Below are 20638 nucleotides of genomic sequence, written 5' to 3'. Positions count from 1 at the left end.
GTGCTATATTTTCATGATTTTTGCTTTAAATATATAATCATGATTTTTGATTTCATAAAACCTATCTATATAATCTGCAAACTAAATCCAGTTATTGAATAGTCTATTTTATTGAAAAGTCTTTGAAATCTTTTTTCATTATTTTAAAAAGTTTAAACTAGAATTTACTGACTTAGAAACTATGATAAGTATGATTTTTTAAAAAATACATTTTTTGAAAGTCTTATCTGATCTCTATATAATTATCATGATTGTTAGAATACTGCTTATTCACAACAAAGTGCTAGACAAAATACGGCATTTGATGAAATGGAGGAAGTGCCTTCTATTTAGGCAACTGATGATAGATTTTTTTAAACTTAAGTTTCTGCATTTCGTCGATGTTTAAAATATCTGTTGAAGTTTCCCTTTCGAAAGTGAACCATTGTGCAGTCATGGGATGCAGTGGCATATTTTTGCAGAGGCTAGATATACAATATGCCATGATCCCTATGGTGCAGGGCCGGGCCCACTGGGTACTTAATACATCTACAGAAGAAAGATGATTCAGGGCTGGCTCTCTGCCAAGAGCATCCTGGTGCCTTCTTGTGTCTCCTAGGATCCGGAGATAATCATGGGAGCACTCCTGTGGTAGTGCTTGTGTTTTTGCTGCCTGTGGTAGAGATGAATTTTGGCAGCAAAGATAAAGAAATTCAGAGGTGAAATCAGAGAAGTCCTTTTCACCTTATTTAATATGACCAACTCACTTTTTCTGTGGCAAGGAAAAAAATAGTATTTTACTTAATTTTGCATGAATAATGAAAACTAATCTATAATATCTACTCCTATTAGATATGAGAAAAAGTGTCAAGTGTTGGAAGGATTTATATGATATTTTTCTAACCTTGTAAAGGAGCTTAATGTTTATTAATATGAGTGGTCATTCTAAATGTTATAATGGTAATGACTCCATCATTTAAATAAATGGCATCGCCATCCTCCAGGTGTTGATTACTCTTTCTTCTCATGATGGCTTTTCATCCCTAACCAGTCTATATTCAGACCTATCAATCTTATTGCCCAAATGTACCTCTATTTAATTACACTGCTCAGATGTACCTTTTCCACCCTGTTCTCTATATCTATACTGCCACCAAATTAGTTCAGGCCATCATCATAATTTACCTGGATTCCTGATGCAGCCTTCATATTAGTCTCTCTAATTCCATAGTTTGCTCCTCTATAGGTCACTATTCATAATAAGGAATCATGCCCCTTCCTAAAAATATTCATTGGCTCATGACTGCATAGAAAAAGGAATAAATGCAGAACATAGAAACCGATCAGCAGCAAATTCTTTCTGTTAAGATACAGTTAACTCTCTGATCTGGGAACCCACCTCATTTATATGCTTCAGCCACACTAATGTTTTAGTATCTGGAAGTCGTGGGTTAATTTCACTCCCTAAGGTCTTTTCAAGTGCTGTTTCCAGTGCCTGGACTATTCCTTCCACTCTGAATGTTTAGCTCCTCCTCAAACTTTAAATCAGCTCAGAGATCGTTCTTGATCACCTTGTCAAAAGTGGTTTGTCACCTTTTGGTCTGTATCTTGGTACTTTGTTTCCTTCAAAATGCTTATTAAATTGCATGCAGGTATTTTGTGGATTTTTTGTATCGAATGGTCCAAAGGAACAGAGAGAAAGTCTGTATTCTTGACTCAGCTTCCAGAATAGTCCCTGGCATTGAGGTAGCATGAAGGGGTGGGGGAAGGAAGTGTTCCTAGATATTTATGTAAATTATAAAGTCGCATGGAGGGGTGGGGGAAGAAAGTGTTCCTAGATATTTATGTAAATTATAAAGTACAAAGATACGACTTAATTTACAATAGGGCACATCAATCCAGTAAATTTTTGCATTTTATGATTCTATTTCTTTTTTATTTGTTGAGTATCTGCTACATTTACAACCTTGTACTATGATTTCGAGGAGGGAAAATTAAAATATACTGATATGTATTCTCATTTTCAGCAGTTATTAGGCAGTAATGTCTTTAAAAGTAAGTAGATTAAAATATATTCTTAAGAAAGCAATGGCCAGAACTGGATTAAAATATATCTAAAGAAAATTGGAGTAACTAAGCTAATATGACTTTAGTATAAATGACTCCCAATATACAATGATGACCTTATTAGGTTTAAATCTGTATCTTTTACTAAGAATTTAGGTTCGCTCAGCAATCATAAATGTAAAATATTATTTTTTTAATGAATGTGGGTACTTGAGTGAGCTTAGTTGATATAAATATGGTCAAATGAGGCTATCGATCCAGTGCTCACATGATCCAAGTTGGTGTTTACTCTAGGCTCGTGGGGCAATTTGTCTCACAGATCCATGGTGTTCACCAAGAAAGGCTCCGGGAGACATTGTGGGCTAATCCATGAAGGTCCATCACTATTATTGCAGGCCGGGAGAGAGGCTTCAGAATTCATACTGGTTAATGATAGTGTTATATTTACACACACACACACACACACACACACACGTGCACACGCACACACCCTGTGTGGCAATAAGTCCCCTCATTATTTTTTTGAGACTGGACCTAAAGATATTAACCAAACAAGTAGTTTTGCTATTAACATTTGGTTGAAAATTTAGCTTTCAGTTAGGTGACCAGCTTTGATTATTTTTTTTCTTTTTGGTAAAGAATTCGGCAATTATGTTTCTTCTTGAAAGACTAAACTATTTCATGAATTGTCACCAGGGATTTTGTTAAATTTGCTATTAAGGTGGCATATTGTGGTTGTTGTAATGCATTGGAATGCATCTGTGTACTAATTGAAGACGGCCCTCTGTTTTACATGTGACAAATTAGCTAATTTATTCTTACACAGGGGTATTATGACTTCCCTCTTCAGAATTCTGCAGAGTTAGATTACTATGTAAGATGGCAAGGTCATAATAAAGGATATTATAAATAAGATTCTGTAAAAATAATTTTCATATGAAAACTTATGGGAAATCATTCACGGAATGTGGGTAGACTACTTTTGTGGAATATGATAGAACAGTTTTGGTGTCTTGCCATCCTGCAAAATGAAATTTCTTCATTAAAGGCTTAACTTACTCCTCTGTCTCTGTATAGCTGGAAGGAAATGGCTTTCAGCAACAGGGAAAGCCCCAGCACTTAGCTGCTTAAGGCAGAATGAAGTTTGGAAAAATGAAACGTGGATGGTGAGGAAAAATGCCAGACCATGATAAAGAGGGAAAGGGGGAGGGAATGCATCAAACAGTGCCAATAACATAATCTGCCACAGACAAATTTGAGTTGACATTATATAGAGAGTTGAATTATTTAATATCTTTTTACTTCTGAGAAAGAAGTTCACCTTTTCTCTTTAAAATCACAATTGTATCTTAAGTGAAAACATGCTATTATTGCTTCTTTTCTATAGGAAATTGAATACGTTTGGATTTTTAAAGTGATGTAATAGGGAGCCAAAATGCCATATATTATTATTAAAATATACCATTACTTTAATTGTAATTTCGTTGCTATTCATTTTATGATTTCCTTTTGTTGTGTCAGGTGTTTGAGAGATTGCTATTATTGATCATAAATTTCTTTAAAATGTCTCCTTGGATTTTTTAGAAAGCTTACTGAGTCATTTATCAAAATAAGATAAAACTCTAATTGCACCTATGATTATTCACTTGGAAATTTATAGGGAGTAAGTACATTTCCATTGTCATTAACCTGCTATCTCTGTCCTTCAATGAATGCCTTTTTTCTTTCCTTTTATTTTTCTCTTCTTTTTTTCTACATTTCATCTTCTGCGCATTTGATATGTATGCAATACAAATTTTACTCAACTATTAGGTCAAACTATTAATGTAAATAATTGGAAAATTGAGCCTCCGAATAAGAATTAATAAGATTAGACAGGTGCCTTAAAATGTAAGCACAAAAACTTTTCTGTTAGAGATTTTCAGTGAAATTTTCTGTGTGTTATATGCCAAACTAGACTTTCTATGTTTTCCGATTGTTTTTTAAAAACACTGGAGATTTGATTGTCAACTGTACTAAGTTGCTCATAAAATGTGTATCTTAGAATGTAATGTATTTAGTTTTAAATATGTCATCTTCTCGAAGACCTATAATTTAGAAAAATTTAAAAAATAAGTAAGTGTAGATACTTAAATCCATACAGAAAAGTAGAACATGGGAAAATGAAAGAAATGTTACATAATAATGAGATGCCCCTTATATATTGACTTAAACTCCACAAAATAATAATTATTTCAAGTCCAATCAATAGTGCTTTTTTTAGGACTTAGGGTAGAAATAATTTATTAACTGTACATATATTTTGAATATAATAAATAGAATATTTATTGGTAAGTTATGCCTTAGTTTCTCTGGGTGATAATATAAAATTAATATTCCATCTCAGTAAATACTATGGGACCAATCTTTACAGATGATTCTGTAGTTCAGTAAAATATTGCAAAATTTAAGGGATAATTTTTCTCCCCTAAACCTAACATACATCCTTCTTTCCCTGGACAAACTTGCCTCATGGTAATTGAAGTAGGAAGAAAGAAAATGGCATCCTCAGGGATCAACCGGGACCAAGGTTTTTACAATCCCATGAGATCATCCAACAGACTTTCAGGAATGATGTGTGTAGAATGGTTATACAGAGAAGCTCTTTTGAAAATTCATATTATGTTCCTACTATACTTCAGAATCTTTGTAAATATTTTTATAAAGTGTTAAAAACACAGAGGAATAAAATTATGTTCAGATTAGTGTAGTGAAAAAGTGTTTTTCTAGAAATTTCTCTTGCTCAACATGTGGTCTTAGTCAAATACTTTAGCTTCTCAAATGTAAAACATTGTAAAATAGGTAGCATCTCTTTCTAAGGGTTTCTGTACCAATCAAGTTAAATATATATATCCAAAAGATACTCTGAGGCTGAAACCCAGATACCCATCCTATTAAGATCTGTCTTCTAAGAAGGTAAACAGCCAACAGCATAAAGGAGTCTCACAATGCCAGCTCTTTTCCTTTCCTTAGAAAAAGACTCAAGCAAAAATAATCTTATTGCTCCGAACACTGGTTCTCTAGGAGACAACTGATATGTTAAGGAGCTGAGAATCTTGGAGGAAGGGAATGCGAGGTGGGGAATGTCCAGGGGCCAAAAGGCTGTGAGGAAGGTGGCGAGTGGTCTTATGTATATATATGTTCAAAAAGGCCTAAAATTTTAGTGTCTCACGCATGCTAAATAGGTGTTCAATAATGGTAGATAGACATTTGGTAAAAGTATATTATAATCAAAATGTATTCTCATTATATTTTAAATACAAATGGTACAGCATCTGACGTTCATTGTTGTTACTTTTAGTTTTTAATCTGATGTCAACAAATCCTAATAATGCAGTTTCTCTGACTATTTTTAAAGACAGTTATACATCTCTAATATAGAACTATTCCATTTTGAACTCTTTATAACACTTTGTTGGTAAAGAAGTCAATTATAGGCTGTCATAAATAGTTTATATGAGGTATCTAAAAACTTATCAATAGGAAAACATGGGAGAGGTGTATATGAAATGTCTGGGGTGAAGTTCATTCATCTACGAGTGATGAAATGGAGAATGGAATGAAATTGCACATATAACATCCTGAGTGTTTATGATAGAGAGGTATAGAAAGTAAAGTGACCTCGTGCAAGGTAAGGAGAAAAGAAGACATATTAATCTAAAGTTCTATTTCCAAGAAATTAAGAATATAGACATTCTTAATTAGAAGAATACAAACACTTTTAGTACCATAAATTGTGATGCTCAAATGTGACCTAAATTGTAGTACTTGTCACAAAGAATCAGTGATTTATGTCAAAGTGTTTCTTTAACATCAGTGATTCAAAGTGTTTACTCTTAAGTGTTTTAAAACATTTTTGGAAAATTTATTTTACATTATACTTATAATTTCTAGTGCAAATGATTTTCTTTTAATATCTATTATATATTTCGATACTGTACTTTGATTGAGATATAAAAACCATGGACAATTGGACCCCTGAGTTCTATGACATATCTCAATCTGTTGGAATGTGTGTGGATTGGCAGCTTGTCCGCTAGACCGTCAAGGTTGTAAGGGGCAGAGGCCATAGCTTATTGATATTGACATCCCAGCCTGTTGTCTTATAAGCAGTCATTCTTAATACATAGCTGCTGAATAAATGAATTAATGAATCATTTATTGCACAACTATATGCTCAACTTTTATTAAAAATAGCTCTTTTTCAGTGAGACTTTTGAAGAATGTAGGAAGAATAACAAAGATTTAATAATTTATGCTTCTCAAGCCTAGCTTTTTATCATTACTAGGTCCTGAAGAAACAGTCGTATTTCTTATTTCTTATTCAGGAAAGGAATAGCACTCCTGCTTATTTTCTGCCACATTTTGGGTTCACCAATTCTAGATGACAGTATTTAGTCTTCTTTGCATGAAAGAGTCAAAATATTTTAACATGTGCTCCAGTTGATGCATTACAAAAGCTGAAGCCAAAAGTTGTTTCCTAAAAGTGAGAGTTATTCATTGGAGGATTTGCTTAAGAGGTGGACTACAGTCAAATAGTAAAAAAAAAAAAAAAAAGAACTAAAATTTTGAACTCATTTGTCTTGAGCTGGTGATCAATCATTAAGCCCTATCTGGCTGGCTTCCAAAATGTGCAGGTCAGAAGTTGGAATCCAAGTTGGTATTGATGCCTTTGAGGTTTGTGGGGAGGGAGAACCTGGCAGAGATCCCAAGGGTAGTGGAAAAAGTTTGCTGAGTTGCTCCAGGTCAACTCTTAGCACACTTAGCATCACTATTCTCAGCATTCATATGTTTTCTGAAATTTAACAGTAATTCCTTCTTTCCTTTCTGCTTCCTTTATTCACTCCCTTCCTGCTATAAGAATTTGTTGGTAGTATTGCAGACACTGTAGTACAGCAGTGAACAAAACAGGGAGGCTTATGCCAGTTTTGAGTTAGACAATGAGCAAATAAACAAATATTTGCCAGTATCTGCCCTTGTATTATAATATATGCCATGAAGAAACATAACAGCAGGACAGAGAGAATTGAGGGAAGGAGACATTATTTAATAAGGATGGTTTAAAAAGCCTTATTAGAGGTGGTATTTGAGCAGAGGCCAGAAGGAGGTGAGGAAGTAAAGGAGCTAGCTAAGCAACAAGAAAATCATTCCAGTCACAAGGAGCAGCAACTGCAATAGCCCTAAGGCACATATGATGTGTTTATGGAATAGCAAGGAAATAATGTGGTTGAACTTCAGAGAGCAAGGTAGATAGAAAGTAATAAACAAGAGCCTTTTCTTTCTTTCTTCTCTTTTTTTCTTTCCCTCTCTCTCCCTCCCTTCCTTCCTTCCTTCTTTTCTTCTTTTTTTTTTCCCCACTGATCCCATTCTAGACATGGGTACCACACAATCCAAATAAATGACTGGGAAACTCCCAATTTCCATACAAAATTTATCTTTTTGTCATTTTTTTTTGTGCTTCATATGTAATTGTTTTATATTCTCTTCTCATAATGGCTTTGAAGCCCTTAATACCATTCTAGGAAAAAAAGGACTAATATAGGGTTACAATTGAGACTATCTTTAAATGTTTAAATTCTAGAAACTAAAATGTGCTGAGAGTACAATAATATTTTGATTAATTTTTATATCTATTATATAATTATTTCTCATAAAATAGTGCTACTGCATAGATATAAAGGAGTACTGGCCGGCAAAATATATACCATAGATGCACACCTGTATCCTGTCAAAGCTGACCCACTGCTACTGCTGATGTTGGTATCCTACTGAATCTCTCTTCATTACAGTTTTAAGGAAATTTTTGTGAATTAAAATTTTTTTTTATATTGTGCTAAAATATACATAATATATTTACCATTTTAACTTTTTAAGTGTACATTTTTAAAGGGCATTAAGTGCATTCACATTGTTTTGCAGCCATCACTACCAACCATCCATCTCTAGAACGTTTTCATTATTCTCTACGGAAATTCTGTACCAATTAAATAATAATTTCTAATTCCCACTCTTCCCCCAGTTCCTGGTAATGGTTGCCATTCTACTTTCTCTATGAATTTTGACTATTCTAAGGACCTCATATAAGTGGAATCTTACAATATTTGTCCTTTTGTGTTTGGCTTATTTCACCTAGCATAACATTTTAAAGATTCATCGATGTTGTAGCATGTATCAGATATTCTTTCTTTTTAAGGTTGTATAATACTTTATTACATGCATATATCACAGTTTGTTCATCAATTCATTCATCGATAGACTTCGGGTTATTTCCATCTTTTGAGTATTATGAATAATGCTACTTTGAACATTGGTATACAGATATCTGATAGAATCCCGGCTCCTAATTCTTTTGGAATTGCTGGATCATATCATAATTCTATGCTTAATTTTTTTGAAGAACTGATACACTGTTTTCCACAGCAGCTGCACTGTTTTATATTCCCACCAGTAATGCACAAGGGTTCAAATTTTCCACATCCTCGCTTACATTTATTTTCTCTCCCTTTTTAAAAATATAATAGCCATCCTACTGGGAGTGAAGTGCTATCTCGTTGTGTTTTTGCATTTCCCTAAAGATTAATGAAGTTGAATATATTTTCATGAGCTTATTGACCGTTTGTATATCTTCTTTGAAGAAACATCTATTTAAACCCTTTGCCCATTTTTAAATAGGTTTGTTTTTGTTGTTGTTGAGTCTCAAGAGTCCTTTATATATTGTGAATTTTAATATCAGATGTGTGATTTACAAATATTTTGTCTGTTTTCTGAGTTCCTGATATGGAAAGAATACTATATGTTCATATTTTTGTATTTTTTGATGTTCATTCACCCTTTTGACCAATCCTGTTATAGAAAAATGTTTGGGTTTGTTCTCTTCCTTTATAGCCTAGGAATTCTGATTCCTTGCTAACTAATTAATAGGTTCAGGAGCTCTTTATATTCTGATACTGGGTATTAGATGATATGATTTGGTAGAGCAAGAATTCTATCTTGCTACAATCATGATCCTCTCTGACCCTAGCACAGTATTTCGCACAGAGTAAGTACTCAGTAATACTTGAGTGAGTAAGCAAATGAGCAAATAAATGAAAAAGATAGACTATCTTGTTTCTTTATATGTCTGGTAAATCTGACTTCTGTTTAAATCTTAGATTTATTTTAATAAAACAAGTTCAAAATCTTTTCCTTTTCCCTTAATTCTTGATGAAGATACTAATTTTTCAATCAATTTTGTTAGGAGTTATTTTTTAGAAGAGTTTGCTGCTGAGAACTGATGCTTAAAGGTTAGAGTTTGCACTGCAAATATTTCTTGTTCCATTAGACACGCCTCATAGCGGTTAAGTCCCATAGGCAGCACCTTTTCCCCTTGGGTAGATACCAGCAAATGAAAATGGTGACTATTTATGGAAACCCAAGGTCACTGAGTATGGTTTACATTGTCATGAAAATATGACATATGAACATCTTTTGTTTATAAACAGTTCAATGCATTAATTCAAACAATAGTTTAAAAAGTTAAAGCTTGTAAGTAAAAGTTAAACACATTTGCCACTGAATTGTTGCATACTCTTTTTGCCTAAACACTCACCTTATCTCAGAATCCAAGTCTCCTAGTTAGGTTTATACTATATAAATTTGAAGGACAGGAATTATTTTCTTCCAATTTACTTACTCGTTGGCAGCTATGTAATCTGGAATTTTCTCCATGATTTTAAGCCTGTTTACATCTACTATGAGATTCTGAAAATCTTGTCTCTAATTAGTAGAAAGTAAATACTATCATACATTTAATTCACGCCTTTAAAAAAAAATAGCTATGCCCTTCATCTTCTAAATACCTTATAAACAACAACTTCCAAAAAGAATACATTTTAACCAATAATTATATGGGTTTCATCTTATTCCCAATTTAAGGTCAGGGCTACTAAATGCATTGCCATAATTGTAGCCTGTCATTCCACAAGGGGGTAGAGAAATTTGGAACACGAGAAGTTTCTCTATTTATGAACATGTTAATTTGCAGAAGGCTTATTTGTAAGTTCATGTGATTTATTCCATAGTAATTGAGTATCCCTGGATGAATTCCCACTAAATAAGCTGTCGCTTTAGAATCATAAAACCAGATACCTCTTTCCTTTGCCAGCATCCATTCTAAAAGAATATCTAAACACAAAATCTTATAAGTAGATGACAGCTTTTCTTGATAATATCCATAAGTATTCCAAGGAATTCCTTGGTCTGCATGCTATTTAACTCACTTGTTCTGATATTGAATTAAAAGACCTTGAGTCTGTTGAAACACTTCTGGCTTGCTAGGAATATTTCATCAGCAACTGTCACTATGCTTTGATTTTACCTTCTTGAATGAGGACTTAGCCTTCTCTTGCTTTAATGCTAAATTCTGGAGCGTTCATTACTAGTAAAGGAGCATCATCTGACCTGTGCTAGAACATTTTCCCTTTAAAAAAACAATTTTTCTTTGCATCTTTCTGGCCTAGGTTCAGCATTTTTAACATATTGCATGACTCTGCTCAGTCCTAAATAATCATTTCTACTGTCAGATGATTAATCTTTTATATACTTGCCCCATTCCTTATTTTCTTACATTTTCAATTATTTTATTATTTCTCTTCTGGTTTCCATGATATTCTAGTTCCTTTGTTTATTAAATATTTCAACTTTCAGTAAATGTACATTTAACAAGCCTGATGGATTTAACAATCTTCATCAGCACTTAAAAACAATGCACACATCCTGTATACACTGCATGGACTAAGGAGCCTTAGGTTGGCAGGGACTGTGTCTGTGTTCAACATATATCGCCATCTATTGGTAGAAAGCAGTGTGGTCTTGGTTTTGCAATGATCGTAGCTCTGTTTTAATCTTTAAAATTCTCAGAATTGAAATCTCCCTAAGAAGAAAAGATTTTATATATGCAATACAATCATCTATCTGTTAGGAAGTAACCAAATTTATTCTCCTTTCTTAAGAATATTAGGTAGAATATTTATAGGAAATATAATTGATTTATATTTCCTATAAATCAATTTATAGGAAAGATGATAAAAGTTACTAATAATGGTTACTTTTTTTTTTGCACTTAAAATGTATTGGGAAATGTGCTAAGTGAAATGTTAGAATGTATTGTGCACTTAAAGTGTACTAGGAAATGTTATTAATCATTAAAATGGAATGTATAGAATAATCATTTTCAGTTCTGTCTTATGATGTAGAAACCAAGCTTTAGAGAGATTAATTAACTTGCCCAGACACACAGATTAGTAAGCAGTAGAGATGGGATTTGTACCTAGGTATCCTTCTGTAGCCACAAATTTAACATCTATATTATGCCGTCTTCCTATTTTACTGCAGACCTGTTTTAGATTAAAGCCATAAACATGTTAGGAAAATGAAATAAAATATAAGTAAAAAATATTCTCTACTTAAGATTTTAATGAGATTTTACTTTTATTGACCAACTTATGGTTTATCATTTAAAATTGCAGTATATATAGGGAAAAAGGATAATAATATTGCTAATATTTATTTAGCCTATGCACTGTGGTAGGTACTTTACAGAAACTGTTTCTATTCTACCTAATAAGATATTTTCTCTGTTTCTTTTATGAGGAGTTTGCATAATGCCACAGAGAGAGTTATGAGTTATAATCAGGTAATTCAAACCTAAGTCTGTCTGGCACCAAAGCTATTTCCACCTTTCTCCAAAATCATATTGATGTTTTGGAGGCAGTAGATACATACATAATCGAAAGTGAAAATGCACTCTCTATACAACACTTTATAAAAAGGTGTAGGACCTCTTCTGTAGCCATACTTTAGTGGCTCTAATGGTCATTTAATTCTGTGATGGTTTTGTGCTCTCAAGAAAAGGTTAATTCTGACTGACAAAAAATTAATGTGAGCTAATAAATATTTTCCCCTTTTCCTTTGTACATCATGTATAGATGAGAATGCATAATTTTTTTTATTAAAATCTTCAGATATGCTAGCAATCATTGACAATAACCTTAAGTTCCCCCAAAGTAATATGCTTCTTGAAGTTACAAACTATTTTTTTGTAAATTGGAGGATAATATATTTTGTATGCGTCTTTCTTAAAATATAATATAGATAATTATTAGAGGGTGTCATGAAGGACTTAGACCACAATGTTTTTATAATTTTTTTCATCATTGAATCTAGAAATAAATCTCTAACTATTCCTCTGCCAAAGTTATCACTTACAACTTTGTTTTTTTGCATACCAGTTGTTCAGATACCATAAAATGTTATAAAATTCTGAGTGATTTTAGGATGTGGAATATTAAACTACTTTTTTTGAAGCAATTAAACTAGTGTTCGTCATCCCCCAAGTTCTGCATCTGTAAGACATAATAATAATTTTAAGAATTTATTAATATGATTAATATAGCACCAAATATGAAAGAAGCAATGGTAAGATTTCAGCTGTCAGAAAAGTACTTACTTAAAACTGATTACTTATTTATTGATTATTATATTTTATAGATGATATACTTAGCATTAGAAGCTCTAAATGGGTAGCCACTCAGCCCATTTTTTCTTATATTAGTATACTTTGTTTTTATGATGTAAAGAAAAGATATTAAGAAGCCACAGCATATAAAGACGGTAGTTCTTTTTAAGTTAGCTTATAAATTTATAGAAATCTTAATGAAAATAAAAATAAGATTTTCACCATTTGAAATTAGCCTGAGTTTAGTGAGCTAGGATTATATATGCAAGAAGAGTAATATTGGATAGTATTAACATCATTAGATATTAAATCACTCCATAACTAGAGCAATTAAAATGGCATTGTATTGGTATAACATATAGTGCAGTGAAAGAAAATATAGGATCCAGAAATAGATATATATGAGAATTATAAAAGTGACATTTCAAATAAGTGGGAAGAAATATTCATTAATATTATAACAAAAATTAATAGGTATCATTGGGACGACTGGATAGACATGCGGATAAAGATATATTCAGATTGCTATCTCACAACCAAATCCTAGTACGTCACAACCTAATTCAGATACATTTCAGATGAGCCGATTTAAAATATAGTGTACAAAACACAAAGAAGAAATGTTACAAGAAAACATGTGGATTGTTTTCAAAATCTCGAAGTAGAAATTTTTTTCTAAGGTGATATAAAACACCATACCCATTAGAAAAAGGATTAGTGAATTCAATTTAATAAAAAAACAAATGCTTTGAAGGACAAAAATCACCATAAACCAAAAGAAAAAAATGGCAACATGATAAAAATATTTGCATCTTATACCACAGAAAAGGGCTAATTTCATTATTATGTTGAGTTCCTAAATTAACAAGAAAAGACCAATAAGCTCATTATAAAAATGGACAAAGGCTTTTCACAGAAATGAAGCACAAATGGTTTCTAATAACATGAAAAGATCCCCAACCTCGCTCATAAAAGAAAAAACAATAGGAAGTTATCAATTCTCACTCCTCAAAATGGCAATGAAACACTGTGTTGAAGTTGTATGCAAACAATTTCTGACACATTGTTTGTGGGGAGTCTGAATTGGTAGAACCTCTGTGAAAGGTAATTTGGCAATATTATCTTTTTCCGAATTAAAAATACAGATACAATTATGACCCAGCAATTGCACTGTCAAGTATTTGTCTCATAAATATAATTCCATATTGTGAAGCAATGTATTAGAAGATAATCACTGTAGCTTTGGGAAACAACCTAAGTGTTCTTCAGTGGGGAAAGGCTAAATAATTTTGGTATATCCATACAATAGGAATTTATAAAGTTATTGTAAAAAGAGGTGTTGGCTCTATACTTACAAATATGGAAACATTTCTAGATTTTTAAGTGACAAATGCAAAAATGTAACGCAGTGTGTATATATGGTATTTGTGTGAAAATAAAATTAATAGATATATGTATGTGTGTTTATGAAAACACGGAGACTGGTACCAGTGGTTGCCTCGAGGGTAGGAATCTAGATGGCTAGGAAACAAGATAGAGAAGGAGAATTATTTTTCATTACACATATTTTTGAGTTTTGTAGCTATATTTATTCTTTAAAAATAAATATAAGAATACTTCTTAGGGAGAAAAAAAGAGTCATAAACCTGTAGTTTTGGCTCTAGTATTCATCTTAAAAGTATTCTGTTCTTGGAGTTAATAACTGCTCTGAAATTTAGGATTATAATCAAATGATGGGTCTTCAGAAATATGTCTGGAATGAATTTGAATGAATGACTGATGCATGTAAAAGTGTTTTGCAAACAATAATGTGTATAAAAATATATAATACTATCGTTAGCTTTATTTAGAATAGAGTCATATGAATTAAAGAAATTTCACTCTACAAAATTCCAAATGCAAAAAATAGGTGATACAGGAAATCTGAGGAGGTACATGACCCAAACACTGAGAAAAGAGCAGAGACAAAGATTCAGTTGGATGGTTTCAATTGACATAAAATGAGCAAACTCAGCTTCAGCCAATACTCCGGGGACTGTATGACTCTCATTTCTAGGCATATGCTTCCCAGAAATATATCTTGAAAACAAAACCCTGCTGTCACAGTAGGAAAAATTATATATGCATTCAATGTGCGAATATTTTAAAGTAACTGCGTAGTTATTTTAAGTAGTAATTATATATTTTTATTTAAAACAAAACAAGCTTACCAAAGACAAAAATTAAAAGATGACAAGCTGGCAAATAAGTAAATAAAAACTTTTGTGAAAAGGAATTAATATCCTTAGTATTAAAAGACCTCTTACCAAAGAAGGAAATGATGAATATCTCAATAGAAAAAGAACCAAGAGAATAAACAGATTTATCAAAGAAGAAACAGAATGTTCCATGGAATGCATTTTAAAGGAAACATTTTTTTTCTCTATCAAATTGAGAAACATTTAAAAAATTACTATAGTTAATATTTTGGTATGGAAAAATATATACTTATATATTGCTGGAGGAGACAAATTATTACAGCCTTTTTGGAAAGCATTTTGGCTGTATGTATGTACAGGAAAAGGAAAAGTAAATATCTCAAATATCAGTACATTTCTCTGAATAGTTAATTTTATTTTAATCTTTATGCTTTTTAATATTTCCCAAATTTCCTACCAATGAAAATTTGCTGTACTTATAGTCAACCATATTAATAACCGCAAATCAATTATATGCACAACGTGCTGCAAAGGATTGTATCTTGGATTTAATGATAACAAAATGTTTTCTCTATAACCTGACCCTGTTATTTACCTACAAACTTTTAAATAAACTGCACTGTTTAATGGAAAAAATTAAAATTAATTAACTAGTATTGTATCTGTTCCTGTTTCTAAAATAGTTGATTAATTTATCACTTTGTTAGATATCCGGATATTTGGTGATTTGTCCTTAATTAAATATATAAATATTTCTAGTTTTGGAGTACTTAAGCACTAGTGAAAATGGAAAAATACTCCTAATAGATTTTTAACTTGTACTATGACTAGTGTGATTCAGAATTAGAGAATTTTAAAGTTTAATTAGGTGGTATCCACCATATTGGTCTTTCTTCTTATCCATCTGATCAAGCTTTTAACTTTACTCTTTATGGTTGGTGGAAAGCTACTTTCATTAAGCTCAAGCAGTTAGGTCATAGTTTTTATTTTGGTGTCATTAAAATGAGAAACAGATTATAATAGCAGACTTTCGTATTTCTTGTAAACATTAGGCTACATATAAGGCTAGGAATTGTTTTGTTTCTGAATATGTATATTTTTTTTTAATGAGGAGGAAAAGAAAAATTGAGAGTGCCATAAATTTTTTAAAAACATTTCTGATGAAAGCCAATGATAGTTATTGATTATTCTAAGATATTTGAAGATGCTCTCAAAATACTGAAAAAACTGAAATAATTTTGGTAAGTAATAATTAAAGTTTGCTTACAAATCAGTATGACACATATGTTATTTTAAGGAAAAGATGCTTCTTTAAGTGTTTGGGTTAGGAGAAGTCATAATTCATCAAGTATTTATCAGGTTTCTGTGACGTCCAGGTATCACGCTTTACACCGATGATAAAAGATGCCTAAGACAAATTTCCTATCTAAGGAGTTTAGAGTCTAGTTGAAGAAGCAACGGCGACTGATGAAAGAAATGAGGCATTATTGAAGCTATGGTAAAAACCTGCTTAGGGAACAGTTGAGGGCCCAAAGCAATAGGAGATGAGAGGAGAAGCTTAATGAATAGTTGAATTTATATTGAAAGAAGGAAGGTAGGAGATGAGGTCAGATCTCTTCATAGAAGAGGTGTTGAGCTGAATAATAAAAGATAAGTAATCAGATAATCAGGATTGTTGAAACTGTTTGGACCCAGGAAACATTATGAGAAGGCAGGGGTCATAAAAATATCTGTCTGTCCTTTGGAGAAATAAAATACAGAGTGAAGTAGCCAGAGGTAGATTGCCAATAGGGGAAGAAAAGAGGCTGTCAGCACCAGAGTAGAAAAAACTTTTTATGCCAGACCATAGACATGACAGATTATTTATCCTGTAGGTAGAGGTCAGCTATAGAGGATTTTTTTTTTTTTTTTAAGCAGGGGAAGATCTAAATCAGTATGGATTCATCTATTTTACATTTTTTATTAAGCTTTTAAAAGCAGCACTGTTTAAAACAAATTATGATAGGAAAAGTTACCAATATCCCAAGTTAACAGTTTTCTTTGATCTTACAGGTATGAGGTTTATTTCTTAGCAATGTCAAGTATAGTTTCAACATTGTATATTCCTTAAGAACATGCCAACAAAGGAAGGCAGCGAGAAAGAGTATTCAATAGTGTCCAGGCCTCATTTTTTTATCATTTCTTATAACAGTAAAAAACATAATATCACATTGTACTGCAATAAAAAAAAGTTTTTTTCAAGTGTCACTGTAGTATTTTGCAGGTAAGCATATTCTTAGGTGGCATCAAGTATGAAGATATGCTTTGTGGTAATTATTTAAAACTCCAAAATGAGATTTGTTCCTATTCCAATCAAGGAGGATAAGGCATTTTGAAAAGAAATAAAAAAACCTTATTTTTGAGTAATTAAAGTTAACCATAGGGGCACCTGGCTCAAAAGGCTTAGACTTTGTGAATCCACATGGTTTTCCTACCCAACCCCCATGCCTAATGACCTGCATGATCATGTTGTATTCGCTTGTCTATTGCAAAGATGGGGCAGCCTGGGAATTCTTCACTAGCTCTGCCTCTCTGAAACCACAATGTCAGGAAATGTAATCAGAGTGCTCAGCTGAACCCAGAGCAAGAGCTTTCCTAATGGGTAACTATGACTTGAGAAATCACATCCATTAGATAAAGTGATTAAATATACATCAGTCCTTTGGCAAGGGAGCCATGAAGATATTACAAGAGAACATCATGATGTGACCCATCTCTCCTGCTTGAAAAAGAAACATGCTTTTACCTTTGACCTGTATCATCTCTAAATTCCTCAGTTCAGTCAAAGGAAGACATTTTTTTGTGATGAGTAATTGTGTGGTTGATAAAACATTATAAAGGAAATATTTCTAACTTGCTCATCCTCAACCACTCTTTTTGCCTTATATTATTGTTCTTTATATTTTAGGCATTTCCTACCAAGATATTTTTTAAAATTCTTCCAATAGAAGCCTTTGTGTCTCTAAAATAGATTTTTTCACTTAGATATACATATCTTAAATATTTAATTAGAAAAAGATATGTGTGCGTGTTCATGAAAATTTCTCTTAGCTCTCCAAATATGCATTTTTAAAAATTAAAATAGTGTTTAAAAAAAATTTAGTCATAAAGAAATGTCACCAAATAGTATTAACCTTGACTATAATTATTGTTCTAGAAATTTCTGTTTCTCTTAATTAGAACTATATTTTGATTAATAACATGCTACCCAAAATAACATAATTGCTACTACCCACTTGAGGTAAATTATGCATTTAGAATGTTCTTTTAAAGCTATGAATAACCTTTCACTTTTTCCCCGGTGTCCATCAGCAGGCAGCTATAAGATGATCAACAGAGAATGTGTTCACAATCATGGAACTATAATAAATAAATTGAAAGTGCCCTCAAAAATTAGTCTACCTCCTTATTTCATAGATGAGCTCCTGAGAGCTCGATTTCATGTGTCTAGAATAATAGGAAGCCCAGTTGATAAAATGACAAAGTGATTGTCATTTAAAAAATGTCTTTAGTGTATTCCTGAGCACACCTGTATAGACACTAACTCCTCTCTCCCAAATCAAATTTCTCTCCATATTCTTAAATCTCTACACCCTCAAGTCAGCAGATTTGAAGGGAGGGAGCGCTGATTCTGTTGGGTTTTCTGCTGCTGAGGCACTGGTAGGGATGCCTAGTTTCATGAGACCAAGTGGTGGGAATTTAACACACAGAAAATTGTCACAAACAAGCCCGGACAAGAATGGATAGAAAGTGCCAGGAGGAGCATCTTCACTAGCCTATTTGATAATCTCTGTGGTTATGTAAAATACTCAAATTACCTGTAAATTCTACATGCAGGAAAAATAGAGTTGCACAGTTTTCATACTGAAAGGAAGCTTATAGATGTCCTACTCTTTTTATAAATGTTCTTAATGCCCAGAGGTAGTTTAAATATAGCCTACCAAGTTAGAGTTAAGTTTATGAACCAATAGTAGAAAGGCTTTCAACTGAAAATGTAGCAGACCAAGCACATTAATTTGATATATTTTATATACATGGTTTCTCTAGGCCTTATGGTACAACTGCCCCCAATATCGATGTTGAGTGTCAAGTAAAATTATGTCCTAGTTTAAAATGTAATGGAGATATTATAATTTACATAATTGATAATATTTTTATTTTCTCTGACCATTGAGAATGTTTGATTTAATATTTCTAAATCACAAGATGAGAAGAGAGTACTCAGTAGATAAGTAAAACATTTGGTTCAGTGAAGAAATGTAAGTAAATAGTAACTATAAGAGAGAAGTAGAGCACTCATTACATACATGACTTTTTCCTTTTTTTGGGACCTTAAGTTTTGAGTCTTTTCTCATCATTTCTGTTCCCTTCTTTCTGAAGTAAGGAAAAGAGAAAAAAATATATAACCTTTGAATCAATGTTTGTTGACTACCTACTATGTGCCCCATTGGGCTAAACATTGGGAGCAGAAAGATAAATAAGATGTCAAGTCATGATGAGAGTAACTACTTTGGAGACATAAACATAGTGGTCCTCTTGGACTGGCTCTTGAAGGCTGAATAGGAATGGTCCATTGGACCATAGCCACATATCCAGAGTCCCCCCGAATAGGTGGGTGGGGCTGTATTGCAGAGAATGAGGCTGGGCCCATTTAGAAAAGGCCCCTCTGGGTTAATTTCATAAGCCTTGGGGGAACCATGAAGTATATTTAATTCGACGAATGATGTGATCAGTTTTTATTTTCCACTCTAATAGTAATAGTAGTCTATATAGTTAAGAGATAAAGGGATTGGAAACCTAGAGATTAGATTATGGTAATAATGCAGATAAGAGGTAAAAAATAAAGAGAAAACCTGTAGGGATGTAGAAGAGAATGAGTTTAAAGATGATTTAGAAAAAATAATCAATAGGACATGTTGATTCGATGTTAAGAGTCTATTCTGAGTCCCCAGTTAGCAAATGATATTTGTCATTTCTAGCACTGGCTCCTGATTAATAGTATCATTTAAATGAGCAGGGTAATACAGGAGTAGATAAAAAATTGGATATGAGTTTGCTGAACCTGAAAGATATATCTAGATTGAAAAATAGTTGTTTTTCATATTTTTACAGTGGAAGGCCTTTCCATTCTTAGAAACTATATAATAGTCAACAAACAAGTGCCCATGTGCAAAGGTGTGATATTAACTAATTTTCATTGATTCATGAGTTGCTTACTGCCTGGCATCCTCTCTAAGAGTCACAGGTTATCAGCTGGGAAGTGGGCAGTATCTCTCTCACGTGTTCTCTCTGAATGTGCACCTGGTTTAAGTACCCAACTATCTTGCTGTTGGAATAAAGCTTAGCCTTTCTGGAACATGCAAATGAAAAGTTGCCAATTCCTCATGTAGGTCCTGGGATTGTTTGAAATTAAAATCTATCTGGGAAACGTGTTTTATCAGGCAACCCTAGCCTATGTTTTTCTAAAATGTTCTTTTCTGTCTCCTTGTGACCCTATTACGTAAGCTCTAGATCAGAATGTCCTAGACCCTTTAAATTCTGGGACATGAATTTCAAATGCACGCAAAGGGTGGGGTTGGGGGAGGAGAGTCTGCCAGTCAATTCCAGGTACTTCAGACACTGATTCCTGGATTTATTTTCAGTGTTGTCATTTATCGATCACTTCACATAAAGCCTTAATGTGTTTATAACTCAGGAAGATGGAATAGTACTAACAGTGCCGCAGGTGTGTTTTGAGCATTAATTAGTTAATTATGAAACAGTTGGGAGGCATTCTAAATAGCACAGAACTCAAGGCTTTTCACCTCAATTGGGGGTCCAC

The 20638-nt window shown here is 32.7% G+C and overlaps 1 protein-coding gene across 1 annotated transcript in view; it reads left to right on the top strand.

Annotated features, from left to right (window-relative positions):
• SCN9A (sodium voltage-gated channel alpha subunit 9) overlaps positions 1 to 20638 on the top strand; it is a 124057-nt gene that overhangs the window by 1258 nt on the left and 102161 nt on the right. The window lies entirely within an intron of this gene.

Source organism: Pteropus alecto, unplaced genomic scaffold (genome assembly GCF_000325575.1).
Source record: "Pteropus alecto unplaced genomic scaffold, ASM32557v1 scaffold3, whole genome shotgun sequence".
In the NCBI taxonomy this organism is placed as follows: domain Eukaryota; kingdom Metazoa; phylum Chordata; class Mammalia; order Chiroptera; family Pteropodidae; genus Pteropus; species Pteropus alecto.
The sequence above is the reverse complement of the archived record's forward strand: the minus strand, read 5'-3'. Positions and strand labels throughout refer to the sequence as shown.